Below are 13,639 nucleotides of genomic sequence, written 5' to 3'. Positions count from 1 at the left end.
CCTGCCAATGCAGGGGACACGGGTTCGAGCCCTGGTCTGGGAAGATCCCACATGCCACGGAGCAACTGGGCCCGTGAGCCACAACTACTGAGCTGCGCGTCTGGAGCCTGTGCTCCGCAACAAGAGAGGCTGCGATAATGAGAGGCCCGCACACCGCGATGAAGAGTGGCCCCCACTTGCCACAACTAGAGAAAGCCCTCGCACAGAAACGAAGACCCAACACAGCCATAAATCAATCAATTAATTAATTTTTTTAAAAAACACAAAAAAACAGTTGTTGGCTTTACAGCATTGGCAGTATACAGTCAGCCCTCCTTATCCACAGTTCCACATCTGCAGATTCAACCAACCACAGATGGAAAATATGTAAAAAAAAAAAAAAAAAAAAAAAAGACAATTCCAGAAGGTTCCAGAAAGCAAAACTTGAATTTGTCACACACCGGCAACTATTTACATAGCATTTACACTGTATTATGTAGTATAAGTAATCAAGAGATGATTTAAAGTCTATGGCAGGATGTACTTAGGTTATATGCAAATAATACAACATTTTATGTGAGGGACTTGAGCATGGTATGGGGATGGGGGCTCCTGGAACCAATCCCCTGTTGATACTGAGGGACAACTATATCTAGTATTTTTACTTTTTTATAAATTTATTTATTATTTATTTGTTATTTTTGGCTGCATTGGGTATTCGTTGCTGTGCGCAGGCTTTCTCTACTTGCGGCGAGCGGGGGGCTACTCTTTGTTGTGGTGCGCGGGCTTCTCATTGCAGTGGCTTCTCTTGTTGTGGAGCACAGGCTCTAGGCATGCAGGCTTCAGTAGTTGTGGCTCGCAGTCTCAGTAGTTGTGGCACACAGACCCTAGAGCATGCAGGCGTCAGTAGTTGTGGCGCATGGGCTCAGTTGTGGCTCGCGGGCTCTGGAGTGCAGGCTCAGGAGTTGTAGTGCACGGGCTTAGCTGCTCCGCAGCATGTGGGATCTTCCCAGACCAGGGCTCGAACCTGTGTCCCCTACATTGGCAGGCAGATTCTTAACCACGGCGCCACCAGGGAAGCCCATATCTAGTATTTTTAAATACTAGTATTTTTATTGGTGCGATAGAGTTATTTCAGACATCAATCAGCAGCTTTTCCTGTATGTCTTGACTCTCTCCAGTCCCACTCCAGTTCTCCAGCTCTCTCCTACCACCCTCTCCCTGCAATCCCCACCACAAGCCCTCCCAGACCCCTTTAATGCCCACCTTCTGCAGCTCCTAGTCCCTCCCATGGCCCCCTGCCTGCCCCCTGAAAGAGCCCAGTTTTGGAGGTAGGCTGATCTCTCTTCTGGAGGGCAGGGTCACTGTGCTTTCAGTTGGGTAAGTTGGCTGGAAAGAAACTATTGTTGGGAACCAGAGCCAAGGTCAGAGAGTTGGTGGTCCAGAAGACCCTCACCCCGGGGGGAGGACTGAGGTGCCAGCTCTATGGAAGGTGAAGAAGGGAAGGGTATTCGGTCAAAAGAAGCAGCAGACCTATATGAAAGTCTACTTACATGTCTACAAATTTTTTACAACTCTATGAGTTTTCGTACTTGAAATATAATGATTTCACTGATTTTTGTTTTGTAGATGCTGAATATTTTAGAAATCGTATTAGTGCTGGCATTTCCATACTACGTGAACGAAATACTGGAACAGCAGTATTATGATTCTGCTTCCTGACTGCTCTCCCTCACCTAGAAGGATGTATATGAACGGGTAAGATATGTGATCCCCTCCTGAGAAGCTGTTTGTCCTGGGCCATCCATTCCCCAAAAGTGAGTCTCACAACCTATAACTAGCAAAGTACTACTGATGGATCACATTTCAAGTGGTCCTGCTTGAAATGGGGCTGCCCTGTAACCTCTGTTCATTTTTTTAAAGTATAGGACACAGAAGCAATGAATAAGTACATGGTACAGAACTAGAGAACTGGGGAATTGAGAATATCTTTTTCTTTTCTTTTCTTTCTTTTAATTCCAAGTCAACATTTCCTAAATGTGGCTGTGACTGGAGACAAGCGGCATCACACAAACACCAAGGAGGAAACCCAGGAGCCCCTGCCTTCGGGCCTGCCTGCCACCACGTGTTCCTGTACCTTCCATGGGCAAATCTGGCTCCCAGCATCACCGAATGCTGACGCACACACAGCTGCCTCATCTCACCACGCACAATACTGCTACCCGGAACCAGACACTGCCCCAGACGACACAGACAGCCGACGTCAGGTTGACTCCAGTCTTTATTTGTGAAGCATTTTCTTTTTTTTTTTTCTTTGTTTTTTTTAAAATTAATTTTTATTGGAGTATGGTTGCTTTACAATGAAGCATTTTCTTTGTATCACTCACTTTCTCACTTGTGAGGCCCTCTATGGGGCCCACAAAGGCACTCATTCTGTGTGCTATTTGGTTTTCAAGTGTAGATGGTGGCAGTTAATGAAGAGAAATAAATAAGCCACTACCACCTCTTCTTTAAAATAAGCTGACGGAGACCTTCAAGATGGCAGAGGAGTAAGACGTGGAGATTACCTTCCTCCCCACAAATACATCAGAAATACATCTACATGTGGAACAACTCCTACAGAACACCTACTGAACGCTGGCAGAAGACCGCAGACTTCCCAAAAGGCAAGAAACTCCCCACGTACCTGGCCGTGTGGCTGACCGGGTCTTGGTGCTCCGGCTGGGTGTCAGGCCTGAGCCTCTGAGGTGGGAGAGCCGAGTTCAGGACACTGGCCCACCAGAGACCTCCTGGCCCCACGTAATATCAAACGGTGAGAGCTCTCCCAGAGATCTTCACCTCAACGCTAAGACCCAGCTCAATTCAAAGACCAGCAAGCTACAGTGCTGGACACCCTATGCCAAACAACTAGCAAGACAGGAACACAACCCCACCCATTAGCAGAGAGGCAGCCTAAAATCATACTAAATTCACAGACACCCCAAAACACACCACTGGACACAGTCCTGCCCACCAGAAAGACAAGATCCAGCCTCATCCACCAGAACACAGGCACTAGTTCCCTCCACCAGGAAGCCTACACAACCCACTGAACCAACCTTAGCCACTGGGGGCAGACACCAAAAACAACGGGAACTACGAACCTGCAGCCTGTGAAAAGGAGATCCCAAACACAGTAAGTTAAGCAAAATGAGAAGACAGAGAAACACACAGCAGATGAAAGAGCAAGGTAAAAACCTACCAGACCAAACAAATGAAGAGGAAATAGGCAGGCTACCTGAAAAAGAATTCAGAATAATGATAGTAAAGATGATCCAAAATCTTGGAAAGAGAATGTAGAAAATACAAGAAACGTTTAACAAGGATCTACAAGAACTAAAAAGCAAACAAACAATGATGAACAACACAATAAATGAAATTAAAAATTCTCTAGAAGGAATCAAGAGCAGAATAACCGAGGCAGAAGAATGGATAAGTGACCTGGAAGATAAAATAGTGGAAGTAACTACCACAGAGCAGAATAAAGAAAAAGAATGAAAAGAATTGAGGACAGTCTCAGAGACAACTGGTTCAACATTAAACGCACCAACATTCGAATTATAGGGGTCCCAGAAGAAAAAGAGAAAAAGAAAGGGACTGAGAAAATATTTCAAGAGATTATAGTTGAAAACTTCCCTAATATGGCAAAGGAAATAGTCAATCAAGTTCAGGAAGCGCAGAGAGTCCCATACAGGAAAAATCCAAGGAGAAACACACCAAGACACATTAATCAAACTGTCAAAAATTAATACAAAGAAAACATATTAAAAGCAGCAAGGGAAAAACAACAAATAACATACAAGGGAATCCCCATAAGGTTAACAGCTGATCTTTCAGCAGAAACTCTGCAAGCCAGGAGGGAGTGGCAGGACATATTTAAAGTGATGAAAGGGAAAAACTACAACCAAGATTATTCTACCCAGCAAGGATCTCATATCAGATTCAATGGAGAAATTAAAAGCTTCACAGACAAGCAAAGCTAAGAGAATTCAGCACCACCAAACCAGCTTTACAACAAACGCTAAAGGAATTCTCTAGGCAGGAAACACAAGAGAAGGAAAAGACCTACAATAACAAACCCAAACAATTAAGAAAATGGTAATAGGAACATACACATCAATAACTACCTTAAATGTAAATGGATTAAATGGTCCAACCAAAGACATAGACTGGCTGAATGGATACAAAACAAGATTCGCATACATGCTGTCTACAAGAGACCCACTTCAGACCTAGGACATATACAGACTGAAAGTCAGGGGAGGAAAAGATATTCCATGTAAATGGAAAATAAAAGAAAGCTGGAGTAGCAATTGTCATATCAGACAAAATAGACTTTAAAATAAAGACTATTACAAGAGACAAAGAAGGACACTACATAATGATCAAGGGATCAGTCCAAGAAGATATAACAATTGTAAATATTTATGAACCCAACATAGGACCACCTCAAAACATAAGGCAAATGCTTACAGTCATAAAAGGGGATATTGACAATAATACAATCATAGTAGAGGACTTTAACACCCTACTTCCCTATGGACAGATCATCCAAAATGAAAAGAAATAAGGAAACACAAGCTTTACATGATACATTAAACAAGATGGACTTAATTAATATTTATAGGACATTCCACCCAAAAACAACAGAATACACTTTCCTCTCAAGTGTTCATGGAACATTCTCCAGGACAGATCATATCTTGGGTCACAAATCAAGCCTTAGTAAATTTAAGAAAATTGAAATCTTATCAAGTATCTTTTCCGACCACAACGCTATGAGACTAGATATCAATTAGAGGAAAAAAATCTGTAAAAAATACAAACACATGGAGGTTAAACAATATACTACTAAATACCCAAGAGATCAATGAAGAAATCAAAGAGCAAATCAAAAAATACCTAGAAAAAAATAACAATGAAAACACAACGACCCAAAACCTATGGGATGTAGCAAAAGCAGTTCTAAGAGGGAAGTTATAGCAATACAATCCACCTCAAGAAACAAGAAACATCTCAAATGAACAATCTAACCTTACATCTAAAGCAATTACAGAAAGAAGCACAAAAAAAACCCCAAGTTAGCAGAAGGAAAGAATCATAAAGATCAGATCAGAAATAAATGTAAAAAGAAATGAAGGAAACAATAGCAAAGATCAATAAAACTAAAGCTGGTCTTTAAGAAGATAAACAAAATTGATAAACCATTAGCCAGACTCATCAAGAAAAAAAGGGAGAAGACTCAAATCAGTAGAATTAGAAATGAAAAAGGAGAAGTAACCACTGACACTGCAGAAATACAAACGATCATGAGAGATTACTACAAGCAACTCTATGCCAATAAAACGGACAACCTGGAAGAAATGGACAAATTCTTAGAAAGACACAACCTTCTGAGACTGAACCAGGAAGAAATAGAAAATATGAACAGACCAATCACAAGCACTGAAATTGAAACTGTGACTAAAAATCTTCCAACAAACAAAAGTCCAGGACCAGATGGCTTCACAGGTGAATTCTATCAAACATTTAAAGAAGAGCTAACACCTATCCTTCTAAAACTCTTCCAAAATATTGCAGAGGGAGGAACACTCCCAAACTCATTCTACGAGGCCACCATCACCCTGATACCAAAACCAGACAAAGATGTCACAAAGAAAGAAAATTACAGGCCAATATCACTGATGAACATAGATGCAAAAATCCTCAACAAAATACTAGCACACAGAATTCAACAGCACATTAAAAGGATCATACACCATGATCAAGTGGGGTTTATCCCAGGAATGCAAGGATTCTTCAATACATGCAAATCAATCAACATGATACACCATATTAACAAATTGAAGGAGAAAAACCATATGATCATCTCAATAAGTGCAGAGAAAAAGCTTTCAACCAAAGTCAACACCCATTTATGAAAAAAGCCCTGCAGAAAGTAGGCACAGAGGAACTTTCCTCAACATAATAAAGGCCATATATGACAAACCCACAGCCAACATTGTCCTCAATGGTTGAAAAACTGAAACCATTTCCACTAAGATCAGGAACAAGACAAGGTTGCCCACTCTCCACCACTCTTATTCAACATAGTTTTGGAAGTTTTAGCCACAGCAATCAGAGAAGAAAAAGAAATAAAAGGAATCCAAATCGGAAAAGAAGAAGTAAAGCTGTCACTGTTTGCAGATGACATGATACTATAACATAGAGAATCCTAAAGATGCTACCAGAAAAACTACTAGAGCTAATCAATGAATTTGGTAAAGTAGCAGGAGTACAAAATTAATGCACAGAAATCTCTAGCATTCCTATAACACTAATGAATGAAAAATCTGAAAGTGAAATTAGAAAACACTACCCATTTGTACCCAATTCTGCAACAAAAAGAATAAAATATCTAGGAATAAAACCTACCTAAGGAGACAAAAGACCTAGTATGCAGAAAATTATAAGACCTGATGAAGAGAATTAAAGATGATACAAATAGATGGAGAGATATACCATGTTCTTTGGATTGTAAGAATCAACATTGTGAACATGACTCTACTATCCAAGCAATCTACAGATCCAATGCAATCCGTATCAACTACCAATGGCATTTTTCACAGAACTAGAACAAAAAGTTTCACAATTTGTATGGAAAGCACAAAAGACCCCAAATAGCCAAAGCAATCTTGAGAACGAAAAATGGAGCTGGAGGAATCAGGCTCCCGGACTTCAGGACTGTACTACAAAGCTACAGTAATCAGACAGTATGGTACTGGCACAAAACACAGAAATACAGATCAATGGAACAGGATAGAAAGCCCAGAGATAAACCCATGCACATATGGTCACCTTACCTTTGATAAAGGAGGCAAGCATATACAGTGGAGGAAAGACAGCCTCTTCATAAGTGGTGCTGGGAAAACTGGACAGGTACATGTAAAAGTAGGAAATTAGAACCCTTCCTAACACCATACACAAAAATAAACTCAAAATGGATTAAAGACCTAAATGTAAGGCCAGACACTATAAAACTCTAAGAGGAAAACATAGGCAGAACACTCTATGACATAAACCACAGCAAGATCCTTTTTGACCCACCTCCTAGAGAAATGGAAATAAAAACAAAAACAAACAAATGGGACCTAATGAAACTTCAAAGCTTTTGCACAGCAAAGGAAACCATAAACAAGACCAAAAGACAACCCTCAGAATGGGAGAAAATATTTGCAAACGAAGCAACTGACAAAGGATTAATCTCCAAAATTTACAAGCAGCTCATGCAGCTCAATAACAAAAAAACAAACAACGCAATCCTAAAACGGGAAGAAGACCTAAATAGACATTTCTGCAAAGAAGATATACAGATTGCCAACAAACACATGAAAGGATGCTCAACATCAGTAATCATTAGAGAAATGCAATTCAAAACTACAATGAGGTATCATCTCACACCAGTCAGAATGGCCATCATGACAAAAATCTACAAACAATTAAATGCTGGAGGAGGGTGTGGAGAAAAGGGAACCCTCTTGCACTGTCAGTGGGAATGTAAATTGATACAGCCACTATGGAGAACAGTTTGGAGGTTCCTCAAAAAACTAAAAATAGAACTACCATACGACCCAGCAATCCCGCTACTGGGCATATACCCTGAGAAAACCATAATTCAAAAAGAGTCATGTACCACAATGTTCATTGCAGCTCTATTTACAATAGCCAGGACATGGAAGCAACCTAAGTGTCCATTGACAGATGAATGGATAAAGAAGATGTGGCACATATATACAATGGAAGATTACTCAGCCATAAAAAGAAACGAAACTGAGTTATTTGTAGTGAGGTGGATGGACCTAGAGTCTGTCATACAGAGTGAAGTAAGTCAGAAAGATAAAAACAAATACCGTATGCTAACACATATATATGGAATCTAAAAAAAAATGGTTCTGAGGAGCCTAGGGGCAGGACAGGAATGAAGACGCAGATGTGGAGAGTGGACTTGAGGACACGGGGAGGGGGAAGGGGAAGCTGGGACGAAGTGAGAGAGTAACACTGACATATATACACTACCAAATGTAAAGTAGATAGCTAGTGGGAAGCAGCTGCATAGCACAGGGAGATCAGCTTGGTGCTCTGTGACCACCTAGAGGGGTGGGATAGGGAGGATGGGAGGGAGACGCAAGAGGGAGGAGATATGGGGATATATGTATATGTATAACTGATTCACTTTGTTAAACAGCAGAAACTAACACACCATTGTAAAGCAATTATACTCCAGTAAAGATGTTAAAAAATAATAATAATAAAATAAGCAAAAAGCAGCCACTTTAGAATGTTGCTTTTATACACCATAGCCCTTTGCCCACACATATTATGTCCCTTTGTAATTCCTTTTGCACTACACTGAACACCCCACAGAGGCAGCCCCCATGTGCTGTACGTGTGTCCATCCCCAGTGGTAGCAGGCACATGACATACATTAGGTGCCCAAGACTGCTTACTGAAAAATAGTTATTAGGGCTTATGATATGCCAGGCGCTAGGTACGCTGACAAGTAAGGCCTTTCCATGGTTTCTCCCATTTAATTCTCACAGTACTGTTATAATTCACATTTATAAATGAGGACGCTAGGCTTACAGAAATTAAGTAATTTGCCTAAGGTCACATAGGTAGTAGGCCTGAGTTGAGACTTGAACCCAGTTCTTTTTGACTAAAGCACGTGCTCTGAACTGTATGCTATACTGCCTCGGCTACTGCCAAGGCAAGAAAATTTAACACATAAAAACTCATATAGTGTGAGACAGACAGACACACAGACACACACACAGGAATATTATTCATCCATAAAAAAGAAGGCAATCCTGCCATCTGCAACAACATGGGTGAAACTAAAGGGCATTTTACACGAAGTGAAATAAGCCAGACAGAGAGAGGCAAATACTGGTGTCAAAATATGGCAAATATGGTGTCATTTATATGTGGGATCTAAAAACAAGAAAGCCGGTCTCACAGAAACAGAATAACAGTGGTTGCCAGGGGCTAGGGCGGGAACAGGGGAGGCGATGGGGAGATGTAGGTCAAAGGGTACAATCTTTTCAGTTATAAGTAAGTTCTAAGGAGCTAAAGCACAGCATGGTGACTACAGTTAATAACCCAGTATTAAATACTGGGAACTTGATGAGAGTACATCTTAAGCAAAAAAAGAAGTTAACTATGTGAGGTAATGGATGTGTTAATTAACTTGATCTTTGTAATCATTTCACAATGTATATCAAATCATCATATTGTACACTTTAAATATATACAATATGGGGCTTCCCTGGTGGCGCAGTGGTTGAGAATCTGCCTGCCAATGCAGGGGACACGGGTTCGAGCCCTGGTCTGGGAAGATCCCACATGCCGCGGAGCAGCTAGGCCCGTGAGCCACAACTACTGAGCCTGCGCGTCTGGAGCCTGTGCTCCGCAACAAGAGAGGCCGCGACAGTGAGAGGCCCGCGCACCGCGATGAAGAGTGGCCCTCGCTCGCCGCAACTAGAGAAAGCCCTCGCACAGAAATGAAGACCCAACACAGCCATAAATAAATAAATAAATAAATAAACAAATACTTTAAAAAAAAAAAAGTAAAAGTCTATAAAAAAATTAAAAAAAAAAAAATATACAATAATGTTGATTATCCCTCAGTAAAGCTGGGGGAAAGAAAATCCACTTATTGTTCATTACTATCATTTAAAAGTGGTTAAGCTCAGAAATAAACCCATGCATATATGGCCAATTAATGTATGTAAAGGAGGCAAGATCACACAATGGGAAAAGGACAGTCTCTTCAATAAATGGTGTTGAGAAAACTGGATGGGCACATACAAAAGGATAAAACTGGACCACTATCTTACTTATCATACATAAAAATTAACTCAAAATGGATTAAAGACCTGAACGTAAGACCTAAAACCATAAAACTCTTAGAAGAAAACGTAGGTAGTAAGCAACTTGACATCAGTCTTGGCAATGATTTTTTGGATCCAACTTCAAAATCAAAGGCAACAAAAGCAAAAATAAACAAATGGAACTACATCAAACTAAAAAGCTTCTGCAGAGCAAAGGAAACTATCAACAAAATGAAAAGGCAGCCTACAGAATGGGAGAGGTATTTGCAAACAATATATCTGATAAGGGGTTAATGTCCAAAATATACAAAGAACTCATACAACTCAATATCAAAAAAAAAAAAACACCACCAACCCAATTAATTAAAATTATTGGGGTTAACCCAATTAACCCAATAGACATTTTTTCCGAAGATGACATACAGATGGCCAACAGGTACATGAAAAGATGCTCAACATCATTAATCATCAGGGAAATGCAAATCAAAACCACAGTGAGGTTTCACCTCACACCTGTCAGAATGTCTATTATCAAAAAGACAAAAAATAACAAGGGTGGGCAAGGATGTGGAGAAATGGGAACCCTTGTGCACTGTTGGTGGGAATTTAAACTGGTGCAGCCAGTATGGAAAATTGTATGGAGGTCCTCAAAAAATTGAAAATAGAACTACCATAGATCCAGCAGTTCCACTTCTGGGTATTTATCTAAGAATAAGAAAAACACTAATTTGAAAAGATTTACGTACCCCCCATATCCATAGCAGCCTTATTTATATTAGCCAAGATGTGGAAACAACCGAAGCATCCACAGATGGATGAATGGATAAAGAAGATGGGGTATATACACACACAGTGGAATAGTACTCCTGTAACCGAGCAGGACCCTATGGGGCCTTCCCAGGACGGACCCCTCCCCGATACCCTCTGTTTTAGCCCCTCTCTGAAGGACCTAGATAACAGTATCGGATGCGCACTTCCTGAGCTGTCTTGCAGATACTAAAACCACCACCAATGGAAGAAGAAACTAACTACCTGATGACCAGGAGCACACAGCCCCCAGACCCACTGGAGCCTGAGGACTGATCATGTGACACTGCCCTGTTACGTCACCATCAACCAATCAGAGACTTGTGCACAGGCAGATTACATACTCTGCGACTCCCCTCCCTCACCTGGCCTTTAAAAACGCTTTCCTGAAACCCACCGGGGAGTTCAGGTGTTTTGAACACTAGCTTCCCTGGACTCCTTGCTTGGTAAGGAGTTCACCCTGCAGTGAACGCTGCACTTTCCTTCCCACAACCCGGTGTCAGAAACTGGCTTTACTGAGTGCAGGCAAACGGACCCAAGTTCGGTTCGGTAACACTCACACGTTAAAAAAAAATGGAATCTTGCCATTTTCAACAACCTGGAAGGACCTTGAAGGCACTATGCTAAGTGAAATAAGTCAGACAAAGAAAGACAAATGCTGTATTATTTCACTTATACTTGGAATCTAAACAAACAAAGCAAAGCAAAGCAAAACAAACAACAGCTCACAGATAAAGAGACGGTTAGTGGCTGCCAGAGGGGAGGAGGGGAGAGCGGGTGGGTAAAATGCGTGAAGAGGGTCAAAGGTACAAACTTTCAGTTATAAATAAATAAGTCACAGTGATATAATGCACAGCATAGTGACTATAGACAGTAAAAACTGCATTGCATATTTTAGTTGCTAAAGCTGCTAAGAGAGTAATCTTAAAAGTTCTCATCACAAGAAAACAAAATTTGTAACTTGTGGTGACAGACAGTGACTAGACTTATTGTGATGATCATTCACAGTGTATGTAAGTATCGAGTCATTATGTTACACACCTGAACTAATATAAATGTTACATTACATGTCAATTATACCTCGAAAAAAAAGTAGTCAAAAAACATGAATCAGGGGCTTCCCTGGTGGCGCAGTGGTTGAGGAATCTGCCTTGCCAATGCAGGGGACACAGGGTTCGAGCCCTGGTCGGGAAGATCCCACATGCCGTGGAGCAACTAGGCCCGTGAGCCACAATTGCTGAGCCTGCGCGTCTGGAGCCTGTGCTCCACAACAAGAGAGGCCGCGATAGTGAGAGGCCCCGCGCACCGCGATGAAGAGTGGCCCCCACTTGCCGCAACTCGAGAAAGCCCTTGCACAGAAACGAAGACCCAACACAGCCCAAAATAAATAAATAAATAAATAAATAAAATAAAATAAGGTACCACTTACTTTAAAAACAAAACAAAACAAAACATGAATCAATATATGAAATAGCTTTAGCATTTTAGGTTAAATCCAAGATATGAAGAATATAAACTTTAATTTCTAATAGCATTGTATAACAGAAAAAAATGCCACAGAAATCACAAAAGGTCACACAGTAATTTCACCTAATTTTCTATCTTTCTATAATAACTAATTTCTGAAGAGGAGATGAGCAGCTGGTATTTAAGACTTATATTTGCTTATCAAATGTTAAGAGAAAGGAACTATAGAAGTTGCTCACTTAAGTATCTCCATTCAGAGACCACAGTCATGGTAACCTATATTTTAACACCAGCAACTTCTTTTTTAGGGTCAAAAAGAATTAGGGGCTCATTAGAATTATTTTATTCAGCAGCAAAGAAAGGGTAGAGTAGAAGTTCGAAAATTGGCTTTTAAGCTAATTGATTGGTGGGAAAAACTGTTTAGCTTCTCTGTGCCTCCAATTTCTCACCTAGAAACAAAAGCAGTTGGCTAAATATAATTCATAAGGCTTACTTCAGCTCTTAACATTTTATGATTCAAAGAGTATTCACAAACTGACAAAACAGAGAGGCTTATCTTTTTTTTACAATTTCTAAATCAGCAGATGAAAACAGAGTTTACTGCTAGCCTCCATATTAAATTTCCATGTAAACCCGTTTTGAAGACGCATCCACTTTTTTGAAAAGGATTTTGGTTTTTTAAAGTAATCAGAAGTCTTACTAAAAACACAATATTGTGTCTAGCATTGATCATCTGTTATTTAACGAAGGAAAAAAATCTTCCTTAGTTAAATAAACCGATTTAAATGCCTTGCTTTTGGAAACCACTACTGACCTCCAAAAGCCCTACAGGGTACAGGGAAATACTGCCTAAAGGTCAGTGATGAATCTGCTAAATTGGCAAGGACTTACCTCAAATGTGTCTGCTATGCATGGCTTCACTAAATATAATAACCAAATAATCACTCTGTTTTCTGACATCACTCAAATTTTTACATAATCCACAGATGGGGGATCCTAAAAAGCCTTGCATATATCCCAAGCCAGTCTACAATCAAACTGAGGAGCCAGGCCAAGGGTGGCAGGCAGGAACCCGCAGTTCTAACGTACAGTGAGAACTAAGTCAGGGATACGTGACATTTTCACACACGTAATCCCAAGTCACAGGTAGCCTGTAGGGTTCAGGCAGCTGACATATGATGACTAAAGTAGGCTAGCTGTTAGATGAAGACAATTAGTAAATGATCCTTTCCTCAGTGTCAAAATCAAGCTGCAGTGGGGACTCTGGCACGTCTCAGCCTCATCCAAAGAGTCCCCATTGAACTCCAGCCAACTGGCGCCATCTGGAAAGACAGGTCATGTTGCCAGATCTTCCAAGTTTCAAGAAAAGTCAGAAATACACTTTATGTGTCTTGACTCTTTAAAATTGTTGTAAAAGACATATAAAGTTTACCATCTTTATAACATCTTTAAGTGTACAGTTCATTAGTGTTAACTAC

The 13,639-nt window shown here is 40.5% G+C and overlaps 1 protein-coding gene across 1 annotated transcript in view; it reads right to left on the bottom strand.

Moving 5' to 3' along the window:
• Positions 1 to 13,639, bottom strand: part of HERC3 (HECT and RLD domain containing E3 ubiquitin protein ligase 3) — a 140,199-nt gene that overhangs the window by 57,334 nt on the left and 69,226 nt on the right.

Source organism: Balaenoptera musculus, chromosome 5, assembly GCF_009873245.2.
Source record: "Balaenoptera musculus isolate JJ_BM4_2016_0621 chromosome 5, mBalMus1.pri.v3, whole genome shotgun sequence".
NCBI classification, from domain to species: Eukaryota; Metazoa; Chordata; class Mammalia; order Artiodactyla; family Balaenopteridae; genus Balaenoptera; species Balaenoptera musculus.
The sequence above is the reverse complement of the archived record's forward strand: the minus strand, read 5'-3'. Positions and strand labels throughout refer to the sequence as shown.